Source organism: Kogia breviceps, chromosome 20 (assembly GCF_026419965.1).
Source record: "Kogia breviceps isolate mKogBre1 chromosome 20, mKogBre1 haplotype 1, whole genome shotgun sequence".
NCBI classification, from domain to species: Eukaryota; Metazoa; Chordata; class Mammalia; order Artiodactyla; family Physeteridae; genus Kogia; species Kogia breviceps.
The window spans coordinates 20,330,323-20,348,939 of record NC_081329.1 but is presented as its reverse complement, the minus strand read 5'-3'; the positions used below and the strand labels follow the sequence as shown (position 1 = coordinate 20,348,939).

At 45.2% G+C, this 18,617-nt stretch overlaps 1 long non-coding RNA gene and 1 pseudogene across 1 annotated transcript in view; both read right to left on the bottom strand.

Annotated features, from left to right (window-relative positions):
- Positions 1-238: 238 nt before the first annotated feature.
- On the bottom strand, positions 239-3,086 carry LOC131747599 (small ribosomal subunit protein eS7-like; annotated as a pseudogene).
- An 8,039-nt stretch (positions 3,087-11,125) lies between these two features.
- The window catches only part of LOC136793300 (uncharacterized), a 65,098-nt gene continuing 57,606 nt past the window's right edge, over positions 11,126-18,617 (bottom strand). The window contains exon 3 of the long non-coding RNA XR_010838428.1: positions 11,126-11,254. This is a non-coding gene — a long non-coding RNA (uncharacterized lncRNA). The remainder of the gene's footprint in view (positions 11,255-18,617) is intronic.

The window sequence follows — 18,617 nt, the reverse complement described above, 5'->3', positions numbered from 1 at the left end:
AGTAGTTGTGGCACGTGGGCTCAGTAGTTGTGGCTCACAGGCTCAGTAGCTGTGGCTCATGGGCTTAATTGCTCTGCGGCATGTGGGATCTTCCCCGACCAGGGCTCGAACCTGTGTCCCCTGCGTTGACAGGCAGATTCTTAACCACCACACTGCCAGGGAAGCCCAGAACATTCACTTTTTTCAAAAGAAACTTTTTTTTAAAATTGTGAATAATATTTTATTTAGTCATTTTTGTTTACAATTGAAATGCTAGGAATTCAAAATTATCGTCCTTGTTGGTGAGCTTCTTATAGACACCAGAAAATGTTTCAACCTCGTGTTCCACATTGTTCTGCTTTTTTAATTTTTTTTTTCCGGTACGCGGGTCTCTCACTGTCGTGGCCTCTCCCATTGTGGAGCACAGGCTCCAGACGCACAGGCTCAGCGGCCACGGCTCACGGACCCAGCCGCTCCACGGGATCCATGGGATCCTCCCGGACCGGGGCACGAACCCTCGTCCCCTGAATCGGCAGGCGGACTCTGAACCACTGCGCCACCAGGGAAGCCCCTGCTGTGCTTTAACCAAATGAACCTTTATGAGTTGGCTGCCATACACTCTCTTGCCCACAATCTCACTGGGGAAAACCAAGTCCTCCACGATGGCATCGTGCACGGCAGTCAGAATGCGGCTCCTGGGATGCTTTTGCTTATTTTTTGTATGGCTTGTTCGAGTTGGCTTAGGCAGAATTCTCCTCTGAGCAATAAAGACAACATGCTTCCTGCTGAACTACTTCTCCAACTCACGCACTAGCTGGACCTGGAGTTTCTGGAAAGATTTCAGTTGCGGAACGGGAACAAAGGTTATGATAGCTCTCTGACCACCACCAACTGCAATTTCCTTGGCGGCCGTGATGTTCAGCTCTGCAGCTGGGCCTTGAGGTACGGGTTCATCTCCAGCTGCAGGAGGGCCTGGGAGATGCCCAGCGCATACTCGTCCGGCTTCTCGCTGTTGGGCTTCATGATCTTCCCGCTGGAACTGAACGTGGCCTTGCTGACATCAGCAACCCTAAGTGCCCATGCAACCACTCTTAAGTGTAGCAAAATCAAAAGAAACTTCTGACTGGAGAAAGCAGGGTGAAAGTCTGTGTTCTTGAGCAACCTCGACCCGCAGGCCACCTCTCGATTCTGATTTAATGTTCTTTCCTCTGTTGGTTCTAACACCGACCCTGGAGTCAAAGGTCATGATCAAAAGTCAGTTTTCCCACAGCGCCCTTCTGTAGCATTGAAATATTTAAATTGTTTTCTTTTCTAATAGAGCTATATTTTCCTCTCTGGTCAAGGAGCTATTAGAAAGTGTGTCAGTTGCAAAAAAGAAAATGCTAACTAATGTATCAATATTTTATTTAAGATTTTTGCTTTAGATTTATTAGCAAAACTGGTCTTCTGTTTGTGAGTTCTGTGTGTGCATGATACACCATCAGTGTCAAATTTTGGCATCAGCGTTATGCTGGCTGTATAAGACGATGTTGGAAGCATTTATTTTCCTTGCTCTAGAAAGGTTCTTGAAGTGTTAGAGTGACCTATTTCTTAAAGATTTAAAATAATTCATTTGTGAAATTATCTGGGTCTGCCATCCAGACAACTTCCCAACATCATATATGGTAATTCCTTAGGTTTTCCCATGTGTTTGCTTAGAATTGAGCATAAAGTTTTTTCAAAATTTCATCCATCTTTGTGTTATTTCCCCATTCTCCTTTCTAATTTTATGGACTTGTATTTTGTCCTTCAGTTTTGGGGGGTGGGATATTAACGGTTTATCTCTTTCATTTAAAAGCATTAGACTTTGGATTCATTTTTTTTTTCTGCCAAATATCTATTTTTTAAAAATTTATTCATTTCAACTCTCAACATTATGTCTTCCTTTTGCTTTCTGTAATTAGGTTGGGTTCTTTTTCAGACTTCTTGAGTTGAAAAATCAATGCATTATTTTGATTATTTTTTATTTATTAATGTTAAGTGCTTAAACCTAACAATTTTCCTCTGAGCATTGCTTTAATCATATTCTTAGGTTATGAAGCACAGCTTTTAAATTTATTCGTGATTATTATTATCTAGGTTTTCTGCTTAAATGGGCTGGGCTCTCTGCTTTGAATATCTACCTACTTTAAGTTTGGGACTTTCCTCTCTTTTGCAGTGAGAAAGGCTGGGGGAGCGGGGGTCTTAGAACACACAGAGGGCTGATTCTAGGGTTCCATCCTATGCCATCCACACATCCCCTGCCATTCTGAAACGACAAACTGTAGAATCCCACTACAGAAACGGCCCTTCTTTCTCCTGTGTCCTCTCCAGGAATTTAAACTTAATTGTTCCAAGTATAGCACCCCAGGTTGGGTTTTATAGAATTCTTTCACTTACTTTCAGAGATGTTAGCATCCTGCTTTAGATCTAAAGAGAGGAAGCTTCATTATACGTTCAATCAACGTTTGTCACGTGCCAGGCACTGGTCTGTTTGCTGGCACCCCTTGCTCCTGCTACTCTAGTTCAATTAGTGCCAAATATTCTTCAGAATGGCTTGGGGATTGTAGATATTATTTTCTGTATGTTCCAGAAACAGAAAGAGACAGATAGCATTTTATTCCACCATCTTTTGTCAAATATGTCAGTAGTTAATTTGTTGACCAATACCTGAAACGTTTTTTAGACCTATGGGACTCATAGCCAACTTAAGCTTAATTTCTAAGTGATCACCTTCAGGCATAGAAAAAGAATTCTCTTGACTTAAGCATTTCCCAAGCATTAACTGATCTTTCGTCTCCTAAATGATATTCACCTCTATGCCTTTTACCTTCCATCAAGCAGCAGAGTTTATTGGCCTGATTTATCCTGCTGAAAACACGAGGCCCGGCTGGTAACAACGTGAGAGGGCCGAGTCTTGCCCTTGTCCAAGGAGAAAGCCCAAACTCCCAGCTCTTTGCAGACCTGACTTTGAATTTGAAAATGTGCTTAGCTTCTCTTGTTACTGCCCGAGGCTGTCTACTGGGGTAGGGGGGAGCCTGGCAACAACAGCTAATGACGAAGGTCAGAAGGCACGTCAATAAGCCCATTGTCAGAACTTTTTTTTTCTTCAACCTGCACAAATTGGTCCACAGTGAGACCCAGTAAGAGAGACCCTCAGTCCTCAGGTCACACAGTTCCTATGGCTCCCTGGACAAGACCAACCCCAAAGAAAGAGATTCAAAACCTAATCATTAAAAAAATGGTATTTTAGTATTTAGGGAACAAATTAATAAGTCATACACACTTAAAAATTCATAAATTATTTCCTCTAGTGTAATAGCAATGCCCTTTCTTGATCCCTGAGTGAAAGGTGGTTATGGAAGTCTGACCAACAGTAAGGATGAAAAACAAATGCATTAAGATGTGGAAGAAGTTTATAGATATTACCCCACTACCTATTTAATAAAATGCTTTCTTTTTAAGGAATAAAATATGTTTTTCATAAAAAAAGAAGCTAATCATAAATCACACTGGAGGTTTCACATATAACCGGAAAATTGTCAGGAAGGAGGAGGGTGTCTCTCACGCAGACTTTTGCTGTGTTCCTGGCCTCCCTCATCCTGTGCTGGATGCCCTGAGCTTCCAGAGAGCGCTTGGAGACCAAGTCCAACTCCCCTCTTGGAGAAACCAAAGGCAGTGCCAGGTGAGTGTGTAGACATTTTTCAGCCACCTGACTTGTGTTACGATGATTCAAAATGGCTTCAAGCCAGATACCCACTCCATACACTGGCTCAGGCTTTTAAAATTAAAAAAAAAAAAAAAAATCCTCCTGCAGTAAGAGTTGCCAGGCTCTCCTTGAGGGGACGTGGCAGATGCCCTGTCTCCATACAGTTTTGGGGGATGCAGTATCTTTGAATTTATCCTCTCTTGCTAGCCCTTTCTGAAAGAGGAGAGTGTCACCAAGATATCTTCCAAGACAGGTGACTCTTCTACTTATTTTTTCAAAGGAGTGGGTGGGAAATGGAGAAGAAGTGACCAGAGAGGTGGCGGTGGGAACCCTTGGTCTCTGAGGCACGCTGTGACTGTGGGGGGCGGGGGGGGGGGCTGAAGCACAGGACAGTCGTGCATGGATAAGGACTTGACACAAAAGGCTGGGTGATCTAGAGCTGGCTTCCAGAAGATGCTTTCCTTCCGGACCCAACTCTCGTAAGAGGCAAGATTCACTGAGCTGGTCAGGAAAGCAGAAGAATAGAGGTGATGGCAGCATTGAATGTTTTGCATCACAGGCCAGCCTAACCCTTCTGGAGAACCGACAGAGGCTCTGGGCTAAAAATGACCTCTCCTTCTAGAACTATCTTTGGAACCCTAAAGCTGACTTTCATCCTGAGGGCATCTGTCAAACTCCAGTGGTCAGGCCACAAGAGGAAAAAGCCTCCAGGAAGCCCCTGGTGGTCCAGTGGTTAGAACTCAGAGCCTCCACTTCAGGGGGCACGGATTTGATCCCTGGTCTGGAAACTAAGATCCTACAAGCCTCTTGGCGGCGCAGCCAAAAAAAAAAGAAAGAAAAAGGCTTGAGACCTCACAAAGCACAGGATCTGGTAGAAGATCTTCACACAGTGAAGAGACCCCAATAGGTTATATTTTCGGTGTGGACGTGAATTGGATATACGCTGTCCCTCCCCACTACCACCCAGACATCAAGGCAAACTGCCTTTCTCCAACCTTAGTACTTGGGTAAAGGAACAAAATCTCTGCCTTGATTACTCATAAACACAAGCCTATTGTATAATTTTCGAACTTCAATCCACACTATCTGGGTAGTCCCCAAAAACTGAAGTACAGAATTAGTATAGAGTGCTGCTGGGTTGGAAGTAGTCCTAGGCTCATAGAAAAGCAAATCCTCTCAGATTTGCCTCAAGGAATTGCCATAGATAAAACTTTCGAAAAATATGAGCTCATCAGCACAGATCACAAAATTCACAAAGATAGCAGGTCCATAAGCATAATACAGCTGAAAAAATAGACAAGGGACACAGCTTCCAAAAAGTTTCAGATATTGAATTATCAGCTAAGGAATATAAAACAAGTATTTTAAAATTGATTCAAAGGAAAAAAAAAATAATAGAGAGGTCTGTGTTAGTTTGCTAGTCCCGCCATAACTATGTACCACAGACTGTGTGGCTTAAACAATAGCGATTTATTTTCTCACAGTTATAGAGGCTGTTAAGTCCAATATCAAGATCAAGGTATTGGCTGAGCTGATTTCTTCTGAGGTGTCTCTCCTTGGCTTGTAGATGACTGTCTTCTCTCTTTGTCCTCACATGGTCTTTCCTTTGTGTGTGTCTGTGTCTTAATCTCTTCCTCTAAGGACGCCAGTCATATTGGATTAGGACCCATCCCAATGACCTCATTTAACATTAATTACTTCTTTAAAAGCCCTATCTCCAAAGACAGTCACATTCTGAGGTATTGGCATTTAGCATTGCAGTATATGAATTTTGAGGGAACACAATGCAGCCCATTACATGTTCTATAAATAGTGAGGAACAGAAAAATATAAAAGTTATCAGGCAGATTTGGGAAAAGATCCAACTAGAACTAGAAATGAAAAATATCATAACAAAACTTTTTTGTAAGCCTCAGTGGCTGGTTTAAGAGAGGATGAGCATAGCTGAAGAAAGAATTAGAAAACTGGAAGACAGACCAGCAATTTATTTTTTACACAGTCCAGGGAGATAAGAGAAATAATCGGAACTGATGAAAGACTCCAAAATCCTCAGATTCAGGCATCCCAAGGAACCCAAGCAGGATTTTTAAAAGAAAAAAGAGAGAGAAAGAAATGCACGCTCAGACACAGAATAATCAAACCTGAGAACACTAAAGCCGGAGAGGATCAAAAAACCCAGGCAAATAAGGTAGATAGGTTACTTGCAAAGGAATGACGCATTTACAACTGACTTCATGAGGGCCATTATAGAAGCTAGACGACAGTGGAAGAATATTTTTAATATGCTGAGAGAAAATAACCACCAACCCAAAAGTATATGTTCAGTGAAGACATCTTTCAAAAAATGACTGGCGTAAAGACATTTTGAGGTAAGGAAAAATAAACTGAGATAAAAGGAAATTCTAAGGGCTTGTGTTAGGCAGAGGAAAGTAATCTCAGGTAGAAAGACTGAGATGAAAGATGGCACAATAGGCCAAGAACGTGGCAAATGTAGGTGTAAATCCAAAAAAACATTGCATGAAACAGTGATAATAAACTTCTGTGGGTAAAAGAAAGCTGGAAATAAAATACACCGTAACAATAGCATATAAACTGGAAGGGGCAATAGGATTAAAGCATTGTAAGATTTTTTTGATAGGGCTTCCCTGGTGGCACAGTGGTTGAGAGTACGCCTGCCAATGCAGGGGACGCGGGTTCGTGCCCCGGTCCGGGAAGATCCCACATGCCGCGGAGCGGCTGGGCCCGTGAGCCATGGCCGCTGAGCCTGCGCGTCCGGAGCCTGTGCTCCACAACGGCAGAGGCCACGACAGTGAGAGGCCCGCATACCACCGAAAAAAAAAAAAAAGAAAGATTTTTAGGGAGACTTATTAATTACATTAGAATATGATATGCTTGGTTATTATTCTAGGATAAGCCGTAGGGGAAGAGAATTAGCTATATAACTGTCAAATTATTAAAGAGAAATGAAAAGAAATCAGTCCAAAAGAGGCAAAAAAAGAATAAAGAAGAGATACAGAGCAAGTAGTATAGTTACAAAACACAAAATAGATCTAGATAAAACATTTCAGCGATTACATTTAAATAAAATAGACTAAATGCCTCAGTTAAAAGTCAAAGGTGTCAGACTGGATTTAAAGTATCTAGTTAAACGCTCTTTTAGAAGAGACACATCTACACAGGGGATCAGCTCGGTGCTTTGTGACCACCTAGAGGGGTGGGATAGGGAGGGTGGGAGGGAGACGCAAGAGGGAGGGGATATGGGGATATATGTATATGTATAGCTGATTCACTTTGTTATACAGCAGAAAGTGACACACCATTGTAAAGCAACTATACTCCAATAAAGATGTTAAAAAAAAAGAAGAGACACATCTAAAATATAAGGTCAAAGAGTCCAAAGCACAGAATGGAAAACAACATACAATAGAAACATCTAAAACATTCCTGTGTTCATGACTTTAGTTTAACTTCCTGTTTGGAACCTTGTTATTTCTGCTACTCCTCTTTTGACTTCTTAAATTAGATGTTTAACTCTTGAATTTTTAGCCTTTCTTCTTTCTGATATAATTTAAAACCATAAAATTTCCTCTAAATAATACTTTAGTGACAGCCTATACATTGCAGGGGGGGAGAAGGATCTTTTTTTTTTTTTTTTTTTTTTTTTTAACTGCACATCACTTTGCTTTGAATGGCATAGAGATATACTCATAATAATGCATTGTCAAATATAAAGATCAAGTAATGAAGTGTGAACATGATTCTAATTACTTTTAAAAAGATATAACACATTTATATATACACAGGTAAAGGATAAGGAGGAAATACACTAAAATATATGCAACAGAAACTCAGGACAGCAGGGTTGCAAGCATTTTTAGTTTTCTTTATACCTTTCTATATTCCTATAATGAATGTGGATTATTTTTATATTCAGAAAAGAATGACCAAAAATAAGCAAAGCAAGCGATACTTATAGAACTGATCATTTAACGTGAAAAAGTATGTTAGAAGTGGGGACCAGTCTGCTCATGTTGTCTTACATAAGCATTATTGGGTTTCCCACGAGTGTCGCAGCCTCACGGCCATGAACAACAAAAAGGAGATAAGGAATGTGCCCCTGACAGACTTGCCTACTTTGCCAGGTGCCTCAGAGCTGGCTACGCCTGGTTTTGTGATCTCATGTAGCTCCCTGCCGTGCAACGTGCAAGCTCAACCTCCTCTGTCTCTGAGACACGATGTGGGGACAGAGGATTCAAAAGTCTATAAGAAGCACTCAGAATTGGGTTCTTAAAAGAGTAACCCAAAATGCTCTGGGAACCTGAATGTTTCACAAGGCACATATGCAATTTCTTATGAAAGTTCCCTATCGCCATGTTTCTTTTTGAGCTAAATTTGTTCTTTCTCTAGCTGGGCTTCCTACCAGAGACAGAGAGAGAGAGAGAGAGAGAGAGAGAGAGAGAGGAAATGGCTTTTCCCATAAAGTCCCAAGAGGATGCTCTGATGACACTGGAAAAGCTTTTCCTCATTCATCTACTCACTGCTGACGTGTAAGATTATGTCTCCTCATCTTCAGAACAGAGAATAATGCTGAATTCCTCTGAAGTCCTGAGATGAGAAATGATGTGTTGCTAGAAATGGTAATATCGTGGAAATGTGGAATCTTCCATCAGTGTGGCTCTGAGTCCCTCCATCTATCCATCCATCCATCCACCCACCTATTCACCTGTCCATCCATCCACCTATCCATCCAATTTGTATAGAAACAATTATGCATCATGCATAGTACCAGCTGCTGCAGTGAAGGGAATAAGACATAATCCTTGCCCTTGAGAACCTCATGAGCAAACAAAAAGAGGCATGTACAGGGCTCATTATAGTGCAAGTCAGACTAGGGCTAGTGTTTGCCATTTCTACGTGAAACGCCGAGGAGGAATAAGAGCGTAAGTCATTTCCCCTGCCTTAGAGTGACTGCCTGGTCCTCTCACTCGGGATAAAACATGTAAGCCTAAGAAACAGTTACCTAACAAATCCCAGTGATATTCCCAGCAGTGACCTTGGACTCAGAGTTCAAGGAGAACAAGCTAAGGAAAGTGCCCTCCCTGTCCCAGAGATGTGCTGTCCCCATGTCCTCGGAAGCAACAAAAGTGTATTTCTGTGCAAACGTGCATCTCCTCTGTGAGTGCGCAAGTCTGCTGGCGCACGTTTTTTGTTTTTGTTTTTTTCTGGCACATGTTGTTACAAGTTGTTTTCATCAGCTTCTCACCTGCTCCACTGAAATTCCCAGGCCTCACGAGACCCACTGCTTAACCAGGGTAGAGCTTAGTTCCGTGCAGGACTGACAGGGCTGGCATTTAAAGCAATCACAACAGCAGGTGGATGCCCTACATGTCCCAGGAGCCCATTTTCCAGACCAGCACCGTCTAATGGAACTTTCTACACTGACAGAAATGCACTGTCAGATACTGTAGCCTCTCGCCCATATGGTGAGTGAGTTCTTAAAACGTGGCCAGTGAGACTGAAGAATGGAATTTTTCATTTTACCCTATTTTACTTTTAATAAATTTGATTCAAATACCTTAATTTTAATTCATTCAAATTTAAATCACGGCTACTGTATTGAATAGCAGAGTTCTAGATCATGATGCTGAAGGACATAGTGAGGTAAAGAGTTTTCCTTGAGCGAATAGGTGCCCTGGGAATTCACAGAATCACTCAGCTCCCAAACCGAACCTTGGCTCTCAACAGCCAGACGGGCCCACGCCACGGCGTCCAATTTCTCATATCTCTCCAGCCCCGGACCCAGCTGCAATCTAAAGGACTCACAGGACCGCTGAACCCAAATTCCATTAGCCTGAACCTTAACCCCCTGCTCCTTGTCTTTGCCAATTCAAGACGTTTCATCAGAGTGAATGGAAAGATCAGGACACTTTCAACTGCACGTCAATAGATCCTGGGATGGGGCCCAAGAGTATGAATTATGAAAAGTATGTCTAGGTAATTCTTCTGTGCTGCCAGATTTAGAAGCCATGTTGCTTCATACCAGAAACAGAAACACAGTAGAGAATTTATCATAATGGGAGCATTTCCTCACACAAGCATTTATTGAGCATAAGATATGAGCTAGGCTTTAGTGTAACTTAGGGAAATAGCGGTGAACAAGACAGACAAGAAGGCTGTTACATACTCTAGCATGGGGAGACAAAAATAACTGTAAACAAAGAGACAATTTCAAGAAGAGAGTGTTCATCAACATGCAGGAAAAGTGTGTAATGAGATAGAGAATGATGAGGTTTGGGAGCTGCTTTAAACTGAGGTGGGGGAAATCCTCTCTTAGGAGGTGACAATAAAGCTGCGACTTGAACCATGCAGAGTTAATTATGCCACGGGCTGGGGGGAAAGCATTCCAGGCAGAAGGACCAGCAAGTGCAAAGACCCTGAGACAGGCACAAGGCAGGGCTGCCTGGGGTCCAGAATGAAGGCCAGTGTAATAAGCCTGGAGAAAAAGCCGAGAATGGAGGCAAGGGGGATGGGGTCAGATCACGTAGACAGGGCTCAGATTACATATATGGCAAGTGGCTTAAATTTTATTCTGTAATATGATTAGACACCATTAGCAAGATTTAAGCAAGAGAGCAATATGCAGATTTACACTCTTAAGAAGTTATTTTGCCTTTTAGGTAGAGAATGCAGTACAGTAGGGGAAGTGTGGACACCCAGGGAGAGGAGGGCTGTAGCAGTGGATGTGGTGAGATGTAATTAGAGACAGTGATAACCCGTAACGTTTGAGGAGTTTTACTCTAAGGAGAAGCAGAGAGATGGGCCGTGGTTGGGCCGGAATGTAGGTCAAGGGCACGTTTGTGTGTTTTTGTTTTTAAGTTGACCCATGTCAAGTCAGATGTATTTGTCCACGAGGACAGTCGTAGAGCACGAAAGCTTGTGAAGATGCAGAATGAAGAGCCAGTCTCACTGCCCTCCGAGAGGTCAGTCTGTGGTCATCTGGAGAACCCTTAGAGACCACTGCTTGTCTGAGTCACACGACGAGAACGACGCCTGGGGACACTCTTGAGTTCCCATGTATGAGAATAAAGGCTAATTTTAATTGGATTGGACAGTGGGAATGTGGCCACTAACAGCTTGACATCTTGGTCTTTTAGCAACTCTGGGTGGTGATTCCATCAGTTGGCATGAATCTTACCACCCAGCGAGGTATGCCACTTATGATATGGCCCCTGGAGCAGCTGGAGGCACTGGATGACTCACCAAGCCAAGTGCTCCCTTGAGTGAGGCGCCACACATAGGGCGGTCCCCTTGGACTTCCATCCGCTACTGCAACCGAGGGCCAACCCACCCCCACCCCCACATAGCGTGGACAGGGCTGGGCTGTAGGATCATTGCCCTACTCACCTGGGGTCCGCTTCCTTCACCCGTGGTTGTCCTTTCCACCCTTAACAAGTCTTCGCTTTCAGGCAGTAGGCACTCAAGATGTCACAGGAACTTGGTATAGGAGAGCTGGTCCGTCAGTCTCTTCCTTTCTCGTGAATTGCTCCGCTGTAAGAAATCAAGAGGAGATGTGTGGGTGGAGATGGAATGGGGCACACTCCTCACATCGATATGGATACATTGCTACAGAGCCAGGTGTTTGAGGTTTTTTGTTTGTTTGTTTGTTTTTTTAAGGGATAGACTATTCCTGCTCTCCTCTCAAACCCCAAAGCACAGGCTTTTAAAATAAGGACCACCAAATACCTGGTAATGCCCACGATGGAGCAAACGGCTACCCTCCAGACCTAGGACAGAGTGGCAGCAGGCAATAGACCCAGATCCAGCTATGGAATCCAGTTTTCCAGGAAGCAGTACATGTTACTATCTGCCTTGAGAGCTGAGGTCTGCTTTATAAATGGCATCATGGCTGCATTCCCAGCCCACCCTGGGAACAACTGCCTAGACCTTGCCAACAAAACACCAGTAATCCATGTGGGTGAGTGCACATTCCCATACTGGGATGCCCAGGCTGAGAAGGGATGCTTCTATGCCACTCTAGAACAGCTTACAGGGTCACAATGCTCAGTGCCATCTGTGATTAAAATGGAGTTTGCTTACTCAAAACAGAGAGCTTTGGTGATTGCTGTTACCCTAGGAAGCCATTTGGGCAAATACTAAAAAGCACAGCTGTGTGGTGCCCTGCAGTGTAACTGCCTTCTCTTTGGTTTCACATGAGCTTGTGTTTGAATGACAGCGCCCCGGTGGCCATTGGGGGACAATAGAAAGAAAGATCAGATATCACCATGTAAGCATTAAATATCGTGCGACGCCAGGAAATGACACTGAAGCAAGATGTCAAAGGAATAGCCCTGTGCTGGCAGGTTCTGGGCTGAAATCTTGCTGGGCTTTTGTTTTTCCTATTTTTGAGGGACCTGAGGATAAACATTACTATAGAATTGTAGAGCAGTTGATGTAATAATTTATAACCAATACCGATTGAAATAGTGATTTGCCCATGGTGTGTGACTAATAATAGAACAATAATGTGACGCCCGTCACACTAACAGTTACGAGAGGGCAAGAGCCTGACAGGACAGGACATTTAAATCAGAATGAACCACACAGAGGCAGGAGGCTCTGGAAGGGTGCCTCTGGCCTCCCTATGTTCTCACCAACATGGATTCTCACGTGCCCCTCCAGTGAGAATTTAGCCCCCGGAGTGCAAAACCTCACCCTCTTGGTTGACCAGGACACCTAGGAAAGGCTCAGCAAAGTGAAGCAGGTGGAGTCCCATCCTGGTTCCAGGGCAGAAATCTCAGAGGGTGTGTAAAGTGTTCTCAGGGCAGGAAGAAAGGCTGTATGTGCCGGGGGGCTTGCTCAGCTAATGCAGTCAGCTACTCGGGAACTTCTAGATGACCCTGCTTAAACAGCCCTTGTCTGTCCCTGGGGGCACCAGATGTGGAAGAACTCTTGAAGCTGGCTTCAGCAGCTGCCCCCCGCTTTCTCTTCCCTTCCCCTCCTGTGACTCAGGCCCGCTGAACAGCAGCCGCAGGCTCTCGAGGCGGAATGACCGACCGGGCTTGAGAGCAGGCACGGCTGACTCCTGTGTGACCTTGCTTGAGTTACTTTACCTCTAGGCTCAAGTTTCCTCCTCTGTAAAAGGGGGCTTTAAATACCTACTTTGAAGTGTTGCCCTGAGAATCTAAGGATCAAATATGTGCAAGGTGCTTAGTCCAATTCTTGGCATTCGGGGCATTCGGTATATGTTAGCTATTATAAGTTCTATTTGATAAATCAAGAGCCGTTGGAAAACTAGTGTGTTTCTGAGCAGATCTTCCAAAGGTGCTGACGCACCAGAAACAGCTGGGCGGGGGAGGCGGCGCTGTCCGCTGGGGAAACTTCCTCCTAAGTGCACATGCTCACGTGATGACGAAGCCTATTCTGCCTGGACATAAGGCCATCCCTGGCTCCGGACTCCTGAGTGTGGCTGCTGGGGAGAGCCCGCCTTGCTCACGTGCCCTTCGAGAAGCCAGCGAGGCCTCCAGAAACTGGAGTCTCTCGGCCTCACTCGGAACCACAGAGAGCGGAGCTGGAGTCTCCCGGAGGCCCCGCTCACCCCGAGGGTGGGGCTCCTTGTAGCAGTCAGGGCCTCATTCAGATAGATGCCCACACCAGCAGGGCTGCTGCTCTCACCCAGATCCAAGCAATCTCGCACGCCAGAGGCACGCCACCTCGCCAGGACACATATCAAGGGAAACGTAACTAGTTAATGTCATTGGACATTGCTTTGTCCTTGATTTTCTTCTTTTTTTTTAAACAAGAGCTTCTTTAGTCACAATGGCTTAAAAAAATAAAAGCTGAGATGAATGACTTGCAAATGTAGTATTTTCACAAATGCTTACGAGCAAGTTTGAGAAGATACAAAGGAAAATCATACATTATACTCAGGTATGTTAATTCCCTAGGGCTGCCGTAACAAATTACCACAAACTTGGTGGCTTAAACAATAGAAATGTATTCTCTCACAGGGCTGGAGGCCAGCACTCTGGAATTAAGGTGTCAGCAGGGCCACTTTCCTCCAAAAGCCCAAGGGGAGGAGCCTTCCTTGCCTCTGAGCACGTCAGCTTCTGGTGGCTCCTGGCTTTCCTTGGCTTGTGGCTGATCTCTGCCTCCGTCTTCCCATGGCCGTACTCTCTCTGCATCTGTGTCCAAATCTCCCTCTCCCTTGTCTTAGAAAGACACCAGTCATTGGATTTAGGGCCTTCCCTTAAATCGAGGATGATCTCACCTCAAGATCCTTAACTAATTTTGTCTGCAAAGACCTGATTTGCACATCAGGTCACATTCTGAGGTTCCAGATGGACATGAGTTGGGGAGGGAACATATAATTTAGTAACAGGGATGAGACAGATAGCCGCCAACTAGAATACGAGGCGGAGTATGAGCTCTGGAGGACAGCGGTGGCGAGTGATGGCTGTGCAAAGGAGGGAATATCCCCATTCGGCAGATCTGGAGGACACAGTGGATAAGGTCATCGGACAGATAAGCCTTGAAGGATGATTTTGTAAGCTGGGGCATTTCTGGAAGAGGAAAAGCCCGCGTACAAAAACAGACAAGAGAAGCAGAGGCTGTGCAGTGAACATGGGATTCTGCTTACTGTTCTATTTTGAAGAATAATCATTGGCCACTTTATACGTGACCCTGCACCTTGATTACAAGCACCCAGTACCGCGCTTTGCATATTGCAGAGAGCTGGCTGATATCAGGTGACTGATAACATGGGCAAGTTTAACTCTGCTCCTCCCATTCATTCTCAAATCGCTAAGCTAACCTTTGTGGTCATACACATTATCCTCCACCAACAGGCACTAAATAGTATAATCACTGTAACGATTAATTACTTAATTCAAATAAACAGCTAATTAAAGTCAAGCCTAGAAGGATAACATGGCCCTAATTACTAAGCTGGCTAATTGTTTCCCATATTCCTGGAACAGATTCCTACTTCATTGTCCTTCTTTCATGCAACAAATGGATGGTTTATAATGTGCAGGGCACTGACTAGGGAAGTCAGGAATGAGCAGCCTGGAACGGCCCCTGCTCTGTGCTGTGCACAGGACATGTCACCCAAATGCCTACACGCCACCTGCCGGTGACCACGACGTGAAGTCACATTTCCTTTCATACCCAGGTTACGATGACTGGCTTCCTACCTGCCGACTTAGCAAGGGTCTCCTTACAGTCACGAGGCTGCCGACCTCGGTCTGTGAACTGGTCCTTCCTGCCCTTTGCCGACCGTTCACTCAGCGGGACAGAAACTCAGGCCAGCGGTCTCAGCCTGACTCCTAACTGTGCTTCCAGACCACCCTGCCTGAGTGAGGAGGGGCCCGGGGCCACTGCCAGCCCCGCCGGGGTCGTCCTAGCTTTCTGTGCGGATCACCCTCTGCTCCCAGGGCCCCGCTCTCCCAGGCAGGGTCCTGTCTCTGTTTAGCATCTGAGGTGCCACAGGGTTAAGGTTCTGCCTGGTTGTCTGAGCTCCACCCCCTTCACCTGTCCTCAGCCTCCTGTGGATGCGGACGTTGTTGCTCAGCCCTCACTTCCAGCTGCTACCCACAAGACGGTCCTAGGTTGATCAACAGAGCAGAATCTCAGAGAATCGCAGAATGCTTCACCTTCACAGAATGCAAGGGATTTCATTAGCCACTTGCTCCAACTCCCTCATTTTACAGCGATTAAACCATTCTTTCCCAAAGCCACACATATAACTATTCAATTTTATGGATGCCATTATCAGTCTGTTGTATTAGTATCCTAGGGCTGCTGTGACAGAGTGCCACAAGCCGAGCGGCTTAAGCTACAGAAACGTGTCGTCTCACAGCTCTAGAGACTGGAAGCCTGAGGTCAAGGTGAGGGCAGGTCTGCGTCCTGCTGAGGGTCGCGAGGGAGCAGCTGCTCACATGCCTCGGCCCCGGCTGCTGGCGTCTGCCCGGCACCCTTGGCTTGTAGAAGCCTCATCCCAGAGCCTCCACCTTCACCTTCAGGTGGCACTCACCCTGTGTGCACGTCTGCCTCCAAATCTCCCCCTCTTTAAGGATACCAGTCATATTAGATTAGGGGTCCACCCTCCTCCACTAGGATCTCATCTTATTACTTCTGCGATGACCCTGTTTCTAAACAAGGTCATATTCCGAGATACTGGGGGTTAGGACTTCAATGTATGAATTGGAAGGGTAGGGACACGATCCAACCCACAACCTCTGTCCTCCCTCACATCAAAGCGTGCGGCTTGGTGGGGATTCGTCTCTACATGCGATTGGGGTCTGTCAAGACAAAGGGCCGTGAGTTCCCGGAAGCAGGCACAACTGTTTTTGGCTGACGTGATCTGTGTTTACCTTAAAACGTATGCTGACTTTCCCAACAAACTCCCATCTTCTTACTGTCTCCAAAACTACTTTGCCTCAGAAATGTCCAACAGGGGCTCATCAGGGTGGATGCCTGCCAGCAAACCCAGGGTGTTTAAGCATGATGGGTGCGTCGGAACCTCCCAGCCCTTCGAGGGGAACAGCCAACGCCAGCACGCTCGGTGGCTGCCCGCAGTTATTCCAGCCTTCCCGTCAGAGCCTCCTCCAGCAGCCGCTGACGTTTATTTAGAAACTAATTGTGCTGCGGTTTGGGACATGAAATGGAAAAAGATCGGTTCACATTGCAATCCACCTTGGAATGAAACGGCTGTTGTGGCTCCAGCAGAAAATTGTTCCATTAGTCAAAGGCAAACCTCAATTTGAAGGACAGAAAGGCCAGAGCCTTGAGATGAGAGTCCCTGTGTTTCAGAAGCACCACTGCATTTTAATAGCACCGCAGACCTCATAACGCTCGGGTCCTGCCGCCTGTAGAAATACTTTACTCTCCCTCCCTTTCCCTAAACAGTTAATTCTCAGTTATCCACAAGCATTTTAACCACAGCAGTATTCTAGTATCAGACTGTTGGACCCTCCTCTTCTAAGAAAGCTGTGCCTTCCTTTCTAACATTTGGACTGTCCCCATCCTTTGAACTCTACTGCATGTCAAATCTGGACCCCTCACTCAGCAACCAGCAGAAAACCTTATAGAACAACTGTTTTACTGCACACACATACCTGATTTCCCCTGGGAGCCTTTTAGAAATGCAGGCTCTTGGGCTCCACTCCAGACCTACTGAATCAAAATCTGCATTTTAAGATGTCCCCATGAGCAGAATACATCTGCTCTCCCAGGGTGAGGGCTGGGTGCAGACCCTCAGTAGACAATTGTCAAACCAGGGGATGGCTGCGTATCTCTGGGCCGCATACTCCGCCCTCTCTCAGCTGACCACCATTAGTGGCCATAGAATGCAAACTAGTATTAACATTAATTATTCATTTCCCCAGACCCACTTAGTTCTCTGCAAAACAATCAATATTTTGATATAACACATGGTCCATCCCAATTTCTGAATGAAACAAATATTTTCTTGATTTTTCTGCTGTTTTGGATTCTCTGTGTCATTGTTGTAACAACCCTACAAGGATTGTCAAGGTTAACCTTTATATCGTTTTTAAGTTGAGGATTAGAGAATGCTGACCCTGAAAAGGAACGTCAGGATCACTGAGGTCAACGTCTTCACTGGACACATGAGGACACAAGTCACGGGCAACTCGTGGCCTTAGGCAACTTCACCTACACCTTTGGTCCTGTGCGTTCTAGACACAGGACACCGAATCGTGCTACCCTGGGCTGGCTGGGATGCTGTAGAAGGTGTTTGGCCTGGTAACTTCTCACCATCTAATCAGACCGAGGGGACTGCAAACCGAACGAAATTTCTTCTGCTCAATCCTACTCTCGAAGCTCCTCCCAGAGCTCACTGGTGCAGACTGGGAGAGGAGAGAGAAGGAAATGAGAGTCCTTATCATTGTCCTCACTCATAATAAAAATGCTACTAAGGTGTCTGCAAACAATCCCAAGTACAAGGGACCCGTGCAAGGGGGAGAATTCTGGAGACATCCAGAAACGCTGAGAGGCTCACCACCTCCAGTTTCACTCAGTTCTTTGAGAAATAACCAGGCATCAGAGGTGGCTTTCCCCTCCATTTTCTGTGTGTTTTCACGATGCCAAAGAATCAGCAGCAGCAGAGATGCTTGGAAATCAAGCTCCCAGGCTCTGGTTAGTTAACTCGTTCTACTATCTGCGGCACAGAAGAGCAGAGAGACTAACCAGGCTGCTCCTGCTGACAGGAACGTGGAGTCTCCCCGAACGTCCTTGACCTTGGGCACATCGACCTCTGAGTCCACGGCTCCACAGGAACAGTCACAGCCTCGCCAGCCACACCTCCACTCACGCCGTTTATTAAACACCTACAGGTGCCCAGCTTGGGCAAGGCGTTCTAGATCTCCTACTGATGTCCAGCACTAGCCTTCTTTACTGATATGTGTTCTGAGGTCCAGAAGCTGAGAAATTTTTATCAATTTAAAATGTACTCCATGGGACTTCCCTGGCGGTCCAGTGGTTAAGACTTCGCCTTCCAACACAAGGGGTGCGGGTTCGATCCCTGGTGGGGGAGCTAAGATCTCACGTGCCTCGCGGCCAAAAAACCAAAACATAAAACAGAGGCAATACTGTAACAAATTCAATAAAGACTTCAAAAATGGTCCACATTTTAAAAAAATTAAAAAAAAAATACATTGGAGCCAGAGAAGAAATCTGAGAAGACAGTAAAAGGCATAAAAGAGCATCTCCAGGTTGACCTAGCAATGGTCCAGAAATCCATACATAATATTTACCTTATATACTCAAAGAAATAAATCTTTATTTAAACATTTTAAGTAAATGAAAATAGATATGTTGAATGTAGATTAGCTGAAGCTCATACACACCTAAACACAACACAAAAAGTCTCATATAAATGTATATACCTGTA